The sequence below is a fragment of the Podarcis erhardii genome, assembly GCF_964252035.2.
Source record: "Podarcis erhardii genome assembly, chromosome: 7".
Lineage (NCBI taxonomy): Eukaryota > Metazoa > Chordata > Lepidosauria > Squamata > Lacertidae > Podarcis > Podarcis erhardii.
Window position 1 is genome coordinate 79,428,452 of NC_138511.1, and position 8,248 is coordinate 79,436,699.

Here is an 8,248-nt window from a genome sequence, read left to right on the forward strand (position 1 = left end):
TTCCCCTTGCTTTTTAGGAGGGAAAAAGTGTGTCCTATAGAACGAAAAATACGGTAACTGTATAGAAGAAAAATTTTGAAAAGTGCCTGTTGACAACTAATGAGATTGTGGTGAAATAATTCAGACAATGTCAACAGTGATATTTGAAGGTCATCATTTTCTCTATGTCGTTATGCCAAAGGGAAAAATAAACTCCTCTTCCCAGAGTTCACTGAACATTTGTCCCCAAGTGTTGTTTGCAGCGCAAACACGTAACCTATAAATCCCTCCAAGTAAGCCTCTATGTGCATCACTTCTCTTTCTAGAATGATGAAGGCACTCCTGAGCACATGCCTCCTCTTGGCCCTGCTTTCTCCAGGTAAGTAGGAACCAGTAGGATGGGGAACTTTTACAGAAATAATATTTAGAAGCACAGAGAAATCCGGAGAGCTGAATTTAAGAGAGCTAGTATGTTGTAGTAATTAGAGGGTCAGACAAGGATCCAGGAGACCAGGGTTCAAATCCGCACTCAGCCACAAAGCTCACTGGGGGATCCTGGACCAGTCACTATACCTCAGGTTAACCTACCTCACAGGGTTCTTGTGAGGATAAAATGGGGAGCGTAGAACCATGTACACAGCCTTGAGCTGCTTGGAGGCAAGTGCAGAAAACAAACAAACAAAACACACACACACACACACACACACACACACACACAAAAAAAAAAAATAGAAGCCAAGAGCAATGATGTTTGAAATATGCTAGTAACTGAAGGTACTATGTTTAGTAGCCACTGGTAGCCTAATTCTGCATCATTTCTCTAAACCTTTTTGTGAAGCTTTTGTGAAGCCATTCAAGTTGGTAGCATTGTCAGTCTTATGAGAGAGGGATCAAAATGTTTGTATTTCCACTTTGTCCATGTCATGCAGAACAGTATGTGCTTCCAGGAAGTCCCCTCTTTCTCCCCTCTTAACTGTCCTAACCCCCCCCCCAAAAAAACCCAAGAACATCGTCAACATTTTTCATAGGTGAGTTGCCCTAGCATAGCTATTAGAACCCTTAAAGACCAACTCTCTTAACCTGGATCTAACCCTGTTCATTTAACTCTGCTTAAAACTGGTTGAAATGCAAAATCTGCTCCCCAACAGGTCTGGGTCAGTGATGGGACAGAGTATTCCTGCAGAGGGTACCCAGTTTCCACAATGCTTTTTTTCATACCTAAATGATGGGATAAGTCTTCCTCCTGCTCATCTGGCCATTGCTCCTTTATCTAAGCTCACATCTAAGATTGTAATTGAACAGTAGGGGAAAAAGGCATTGAAGTAATAGAGTGGATGGGAGGAAAAAATGGGCCATCAGACAGGGAGGGTTTACCTCTTGGAAATAATTAAACCAGTGTTCTGGCCAATGGCTTTTATTCATTTTCTTTTACTGAAAGCTCTTATTAACTTGAACCCCATTTCATTTTAAAGATTTAATTCACTCTCACCTCCTTCTCTGTGTCAAACGAAGGAAACCACAAAACCAAATAATAATAATGATAATAACAATCCATGAACTAATCTTTTGCTCCTGTCCTCAGCATTGCCTCTGAAGTGCAGATACGGATTTAACAAGACTGCACTGACATTTGCTGGCAATGTAAGAGCCGATTGCACCTTTCGTCAAGATGTCTGTGTTGCCAGTGTTCTGCGTACAAATATATGTAAGATTTATCTGGTTTTTTGTCTTTTGTTTTTGGAATTACTAAATTAGTGGTAAGGAAGCGGTGGCACATAAGCTGTAGATGAATGAGAACTCCCATCTGCCTCATCTATCCTGGCCACCAGTCAGAGATGATGGGAGATGTAGTCCAGCAGCATATGGAGGATCACAGCTTCTCAATCCTGCAGTAAGGAATCACTAACATTTGAAAATGGGGAATCTAAAGTCACCTGATCACAAGCATCAGATTTCCATCTTGATGTACATATTTACCCACCATTTTGTGTTTTGCCTCAGGTGCCAAAATACATTGGGGCTATTCTGGGTGGGATAGTGGTGCTCACTTGACTATCTGTTCCTACATCATTGCTACATACTTAGAGGGAGAGGGGAAATGGGACAGTGAGGTTGGTGCAGTTGAAGTGCACTGCCAAGTCTTCTTCCTTGGCGATCACTTGTAGCTGAGTAAGTCTGTCTTCCATAAACACGGTTTTAACAATGAGTCCGTAAGTGACTGTGGAGGCCAATTCTGGATCCACATGTCCTTCCACAGTGGGGGCATTGGTTTCCAGACAGGAGTTGATCAAGGTGTGGATTTGCCAAGCGTGCCTTCCTGCTAGCATGTTTCTCCCTTGCGTCCTGAGTTCAAGTGACTTCAAAGCCTTTGGTAATTACCTTTGGTAATGGCTGTTCTCCAACTGGAGTGCCCACAGGCCAGTGTTTCCCAGTTGTCAGTGTTGATACAACATTTTTTAGATTTGCTTGGAGACAGTCTTTAAACCTCTGCCAAGTATTTTGGGTTGGGCAACAGGAGCTCAGGGAAGTATTTTCCTGCCCTGTAAATGGTTATGATCGACTAGCAGAGAGAATGCAGTATATGGCACATGTATTGTCAGAAGTATGGAAGAAGCCATGATTCTTCATGCTGTAGATTGGACCTGAAATGAAGTTCTACATTCATTCCAAATTTAATGCCTTTTACTCTGGTCTATGATCGTAATAAAGCTTTGAAAGCTTTGGTTATAGTTTACAAACTACGGTTGCAATCAAAATTATTCACGCCCCATTGCACATTGGGTTGATTATCAAATTTTACAGACTTCTAGCTGTTTGCATTGAGCAAATCAAGCAAAAGCCATTGAAATAGCTCTTAACAATGGCTGCTTGAAGTGGTTTCCGAAATTCAGCTGAAAATGCAACTGATACTGCCAAGAACAAGAACATTATTTATTTCGGTCGAAGACCCACAAAATCATTTTCAAAAGCAAAATAAAAGAGAAATACAGGGAAGATTAAAAGGTGGTCACATTGTTTTATCCGCAGTATCTAGGTTTATTTCTTATTACTTCTGAGAGGTAAGGGTAGTATCATCTGAGTTATATTGGCTTCTCTACACTCACTATTATTCAACCCATCCTTGGCAAGCATCTTTTACAGAAAATTGGAACCATTACAATGAATGTGTCTTAGCAGCAGTAAACCTTCATATCTAGATATTTCTTTCAAATTCTTTTTCATAGGGAAATCCCAACAGCAACTTTCGAATCAATGCTCGCCATCCAGAATCTGTTTATCAGGCGATTACAGCTTCACTGCAGCGGATGGTAAATTCTTTGAGATGAAGATGCAATGCTGCAAGACTGACTGGTGTAACAATGCATTTCTCAGCCGTACGTTTCTTCATCAATTTAGAATCATTAACATGTTAGGGTTTTGCACTGAATTTGGCCACGGCCTGGATCCTTAGTCAATCAGCAGTACTTAGAGAATCTGTGCCTCATTCAAATGGGGTGAGACAGCCCCAGGTGGCTACAGGTTGGGTTGAGCAGCTCAGGACTATTAGGGGCTCTCAAGGGATGGCGAGTCAGGCAGGACGGGGAGGCAGTCATGAGGAGAAACTGTGAAAAAGAGGGACCTAGCTAGAGACATGGGTGACACTGTAGGTTAAACCACAGAGACTAGGGCTTGCCAGTCAGAAGGTCAGCAGTTCGAATCCCCATGACAGGGTTACCTCCCGTTGCTGGGTACCTGTTCCTGCCAACCTAGCAGTTCAAAAGCATGAAGTGCAAGTAGATAAAATAGGTACTGCTCCAATGGGAAGGTACACGGCATTTCAGTGAAGTGGCTTAGTCATGATGCCAGATGACCCGGAGGCTGGTTGAAGACAAACGACGGTTCCCTAGGCCAATAAAGCGAGATGCGCACCACTACCCCAGAATAGCTCCCGACTGGACCTAATGGTCAGGGGTCCCTTTATTTTTTACTTGACAGACATGTCAGCCAGAGAAGGGATGGGTTGCCTTTCCAACCAGGCCTCTCCTTCTTCCTGCCCCTCAAAGCAGCACCATGCAGAATCAGATCATCCTTCTGATAGGTGGAAGGATTTGATCTTGCACAGTGCTAGTCCCCCTTGTCCCAGCCATATTTTTACTGTATGTTAAGATATGGTTACATATCGCCCCTATATCCAAGTGATGTGAGATTCCATGGGTACCAGGCCTGCTGTAACCCAGGCTCTGTGTTTCCTGTGGGACCATAATGCACTGTGGTGTCTTTATCATATATGGTTATGCATCAATATATACAACCTGAGGCCTACAATGAAGACATCCACCAGAAGATGTCCTGTCCCTCTCATAGACACAGCAGCATCCTTGCCTTGGCAGTTTGTCTTTTCCTGAGAACGGTCACATCCCTCATTTTCTAATAAAACCCAATCCTGGTTTTATTACTACACAGGGAGCAGCCTCCATTCCTTTGATGTGCTGCTGTGCTAATCTGCTATTTTAATGACCCACCTCCCCAAAATGGTTACCTCAGAAGTAGATTGCTTCTGGCATAAGTCATGTTGATTTCCGAGGATTTAGAAGTGTCTAAAGAAGTGTCAGTTATGTCAATTGAGGAACTTTGCCTATGTTAATTAACCAAGTGGATAAGTAAAAAAAAGTCTAAAAAAAATCGGGGCCAAGAATACAATCTTCAAGATGCCTTTATAACATTCCCTATGCATAATTAGCCATCAAAGATCTATTTCAAGCAATATAATTGGATACTTAAGCGCATGAACAGCTCATAAATAGGTTATGGTCCCTTAAAGATAACGTTCAATTAGATGCTCCAAATACGGGCCTTACAACCCACCTATCTTATCCAGACACTTGAACTGCTTCTGGTCAGTCTTTTAATTGACAAAATAAGCACTGTCTAAGCTGGCAGTTATTTTATTATTGTTATTTATTTAATTTATATACTGCCCTGTACCTGGAGGTCTCAGGGAATTCCCAGAAAGTGACAGTTAGTTCATTGCTAAAGTGCAGAAGACAGACAGAATCTCTGTACAAAGATAAGGGACAAAGAGCATCCATTTTCATACAGCCTACACCATAATCAATGGCAGGAAAACCTTCTGAGAGACTGAGAAGGGAAGAAAGTTCACACTCCCCCACTCCCCTTTATGTAAAGGTCATTCATCTCAGAGACCAATGGTGACTTTGTCCCATCCTCAGCCCTGAACCCAGATTGTGTCTAGATTATATTTTATCCAAGAGTACTTGCAGCTGCCCCACCAAAACTGGAAGGCCCTAGGGTGGATTCCATTAATACAACACAGAGATACAAAAAAAGAGAAAAACATCAACATGCTCACTATACTTTTGATTTTGGCAGTTCCTGATCGCAACACGCTGGCTGAAAATGGTTTGCAGTGCCCATCCTGCTTTTCCAAAGGAACAATAATGTGTAAAAGTGAGAAGACCATCAACTGCCTTGAGAATGAGACCCAGTGCATTCAATTTAAAGTTGATCTCAGTACAGGTAACATTGCTACCGTCTTGCTCAAAACAAATATTTATTATGTAAAAGAAATGTATTTCATTTCCTTAAATTCTGTGACAATGAGCAGTATCTGGTTAACTCAGACCATTAGTGCAAGGATTTACAGTTGTGCAAGAGAATTTCCTCTCTCTTCTTCATGTATGTGCTCTGAATCCTCCCAAAATCTGCTCCACAGAATTGGGAAAACCCTCAGAATTCATTTAGGGGATACACAAAAGGAGGGAGAGAGAGAGAGGATATGTTCCTTTCTACAACCATACATTATTTTGTTGATGTCATGATTTAGCTACATTCATAAAGATAAAGCGCTTTATATGCATTATAACAAATTGACACCAGATGGCACTTGGGAGTCCCGTCTTTCATTAACAGGATTTCCTAGTACCTCTGGTTAAGAACTTAATTAATTCCGGAAGTCCGTTCTTAACCTGAAACCATCCTTTCAGCATATTTTTCAGGAATAATGCTACATTGGGAGGGAATTTGGAATGAATGGGGGAGGGGCATATGGCTGATTTGCCTCAGAAGGACAGAGGCAGATTCCAGGCCATTTGTGATGCTTCTACCCTACATTCTTTCTTCTCTTATTTCTGCTGCCCTTTACAGCCTTGGCTTTGCTATTTTCTCTTTTAAGGGTTGAGTAAGAATTCTGAGATGAGTACCTGATTGGCTCTTGGGATTCGCCTTTTTCATCTGCTTTATGTTTGATGCGTTTAACATGAAATTAGATATGGTAAAATAAAAGGAGGATTCTCTGGATACTTAGATCACAGTGGGGCAATGAGGGAGCCTCACTTGGCACCCAACAATCCTGAGAGACAATGAAGTGCAACTCCAGCTTTTTTTCTGCTGGATCACCCTGTTGACTTATGGCAGGTTCACTCAAGGTTCAGACACCAAGGTGGGAGTGTTGTTCTCAGATCTTGCTGTGTGGCCGTAGCATGTGACTTTTAATATGCCCAGGAGATGGCAGGGATAGAATTCCTCGTATTTTATTGCAAATCACCTGCCCACAAGAATTTGATTTAGGCCTGTTTTCAAATTCTCTGATTTCATTATATCTTATACCATATTTTTCGCTCTATAACACGCACCCGACCATAACACGCAAATAGTTTTTAGAGGCGGAAAACAAGAAAAAATATATTCTAAACGAAACAGTGGATGTATGATTTTTGTGGTTCATGCTGTGGCCACAGACATGTGATCTGACGGTGAGTTTGGGGTAGCCCAATGCAAAAATCCTGAGGATCCATGTGGATCCATGCTTTGTAACCACATTTTTGCACCACTGTGGCCCCAGGCAATAGTGGGTGCGTGCTTTTTTTGGTGCAAGCTGTAGCCATGGACATGCTATGTGATCTGATGGTGAATTTGGGGTGACCCAGTGCAAGGAGACAAGGACAAGGAGCACGCGTGGGGTGTGTGGAGAAAGATGCTGCTAATAATGCAGGCGAGGGGTTTAAGGGGAGAAGGAACATGTGTGGGGTGTGTGGAGAGGTATGCTGCTAAAAGGGGAGAAGGAACATGCGGGGGTGTGTGGAGAGGGATGCTGCTAATAATGCAGAAGAGGGGTATAAGAGGAGAAGGCTCCTCTCCACTCCCACTTTGCTCCTTTGAAGCAAGCAGGCTCTGCTTCTCTCCCACCTCCCCGGCTTAGCGATCTGAAAAACCTCACTGCGATTTAGCGAGCTGAGTGGGGAGGAGAGAGGGACATGGTTGCTTTAAAGGAGCCAACCGGACAGGAGCCACTTACACTTGTTTAAGTGGCTCCTCTCCTCTCCCGCGTTGCTACTTTGAAGCAAGCAGGCTCTGCTTCTCTCCCTCCTCCCAACTCAGTGGCTCTTCTACCGCTTTGCTGTTTCAAAGCGAGCCACGGAGGAGGGAAGGAAGGGAAACCATGGATCCTCTGCTCATGACTGCAGCAGATCCCCCCGCCATCCGTAGGCATTCACTCCATAACACACACAGACATTTCCCCCTACTTTCTAGGAGGAAAAAAGTGAGTGTTATGGTGCGAAAAGTACGTAAGTATAACCTGTTTATAAATATTCTTTGTGTCTTGAGAGTCCTTTGGGTATGATAGCAATTTTAAATTATATCTGATCTATTTTTTTACCTGAAATTCTAATGCTGAAAATTTTGTATATTCATGTTCTGACGAAATTATGATATTTCTCAGATTTCTTAAATATACACTTTTAAAAACTAACTTATTAAAATTATCATTCACCACCACAGGAACCATCTCCTAGTCCCTGAGTAAAGGACTAATGCCAACATTTCTCTCTCTCTCCCCCCCCCCCCCAGATTTTTTTCAGGTCTACAGTTTCACTTTCCAAGGTTGTGGAACAACAGATTTTTGTGCCATCAGGAAAAATAAAAGAAAGGTGTTCGGAGCTGGGAACTTTGTTCTTTATGTTACCCAAGAAGGTTGTTACAATGCTTCACGAATCTCACACCAGCCTGAACATGAAGAGTGAATGGGAAAGTGTAGACCTCCTCCTTATGTATTCCAAAATGAATTGCAAAAAGGGGGAATTGGAAGCCTAGTGTTAAAATTCAGGACTCAGGATCTCTGTTTCTTTCTTTTTTGCTTTTGGTTGAAGTAAAGGGAAGCAAGGGGCAGAGGAAAAGAGGTCAGAATATGGGAATTGTGGATTCTAACTTCAAAGAATCCTGTTGTGTATCATTAAAAAACAGTTAAGTTTTCATTATGACGATTACAATG

The 8,248-nt window shown here is 42.3% G+C and overlaps 1 long non-coding RNA gene across 1 annotated transcript; it reads left to right on the forward strand.

The window, feature by feature from the left end:
- Positions 1 to 283: 283 nt before the first annotated feature.
- On the forward strand, positions 284 to 7,943 carry LOC309346267. The gene is made up of 5 exons (XR_014158545.1): positions 284 to 358; positions 1,562 to 1,684; positions 3,204 to 3,353; positions 5,350 to 5,496; positions 7,828 to 7,943. It is a non-coding gene; the product is annotated as an uncharacterized lncRNA (long non-coding RNA).
- The last annotated feature ends 305 nt before the right edge of the window (positions 7,944 to 8,248 follow it).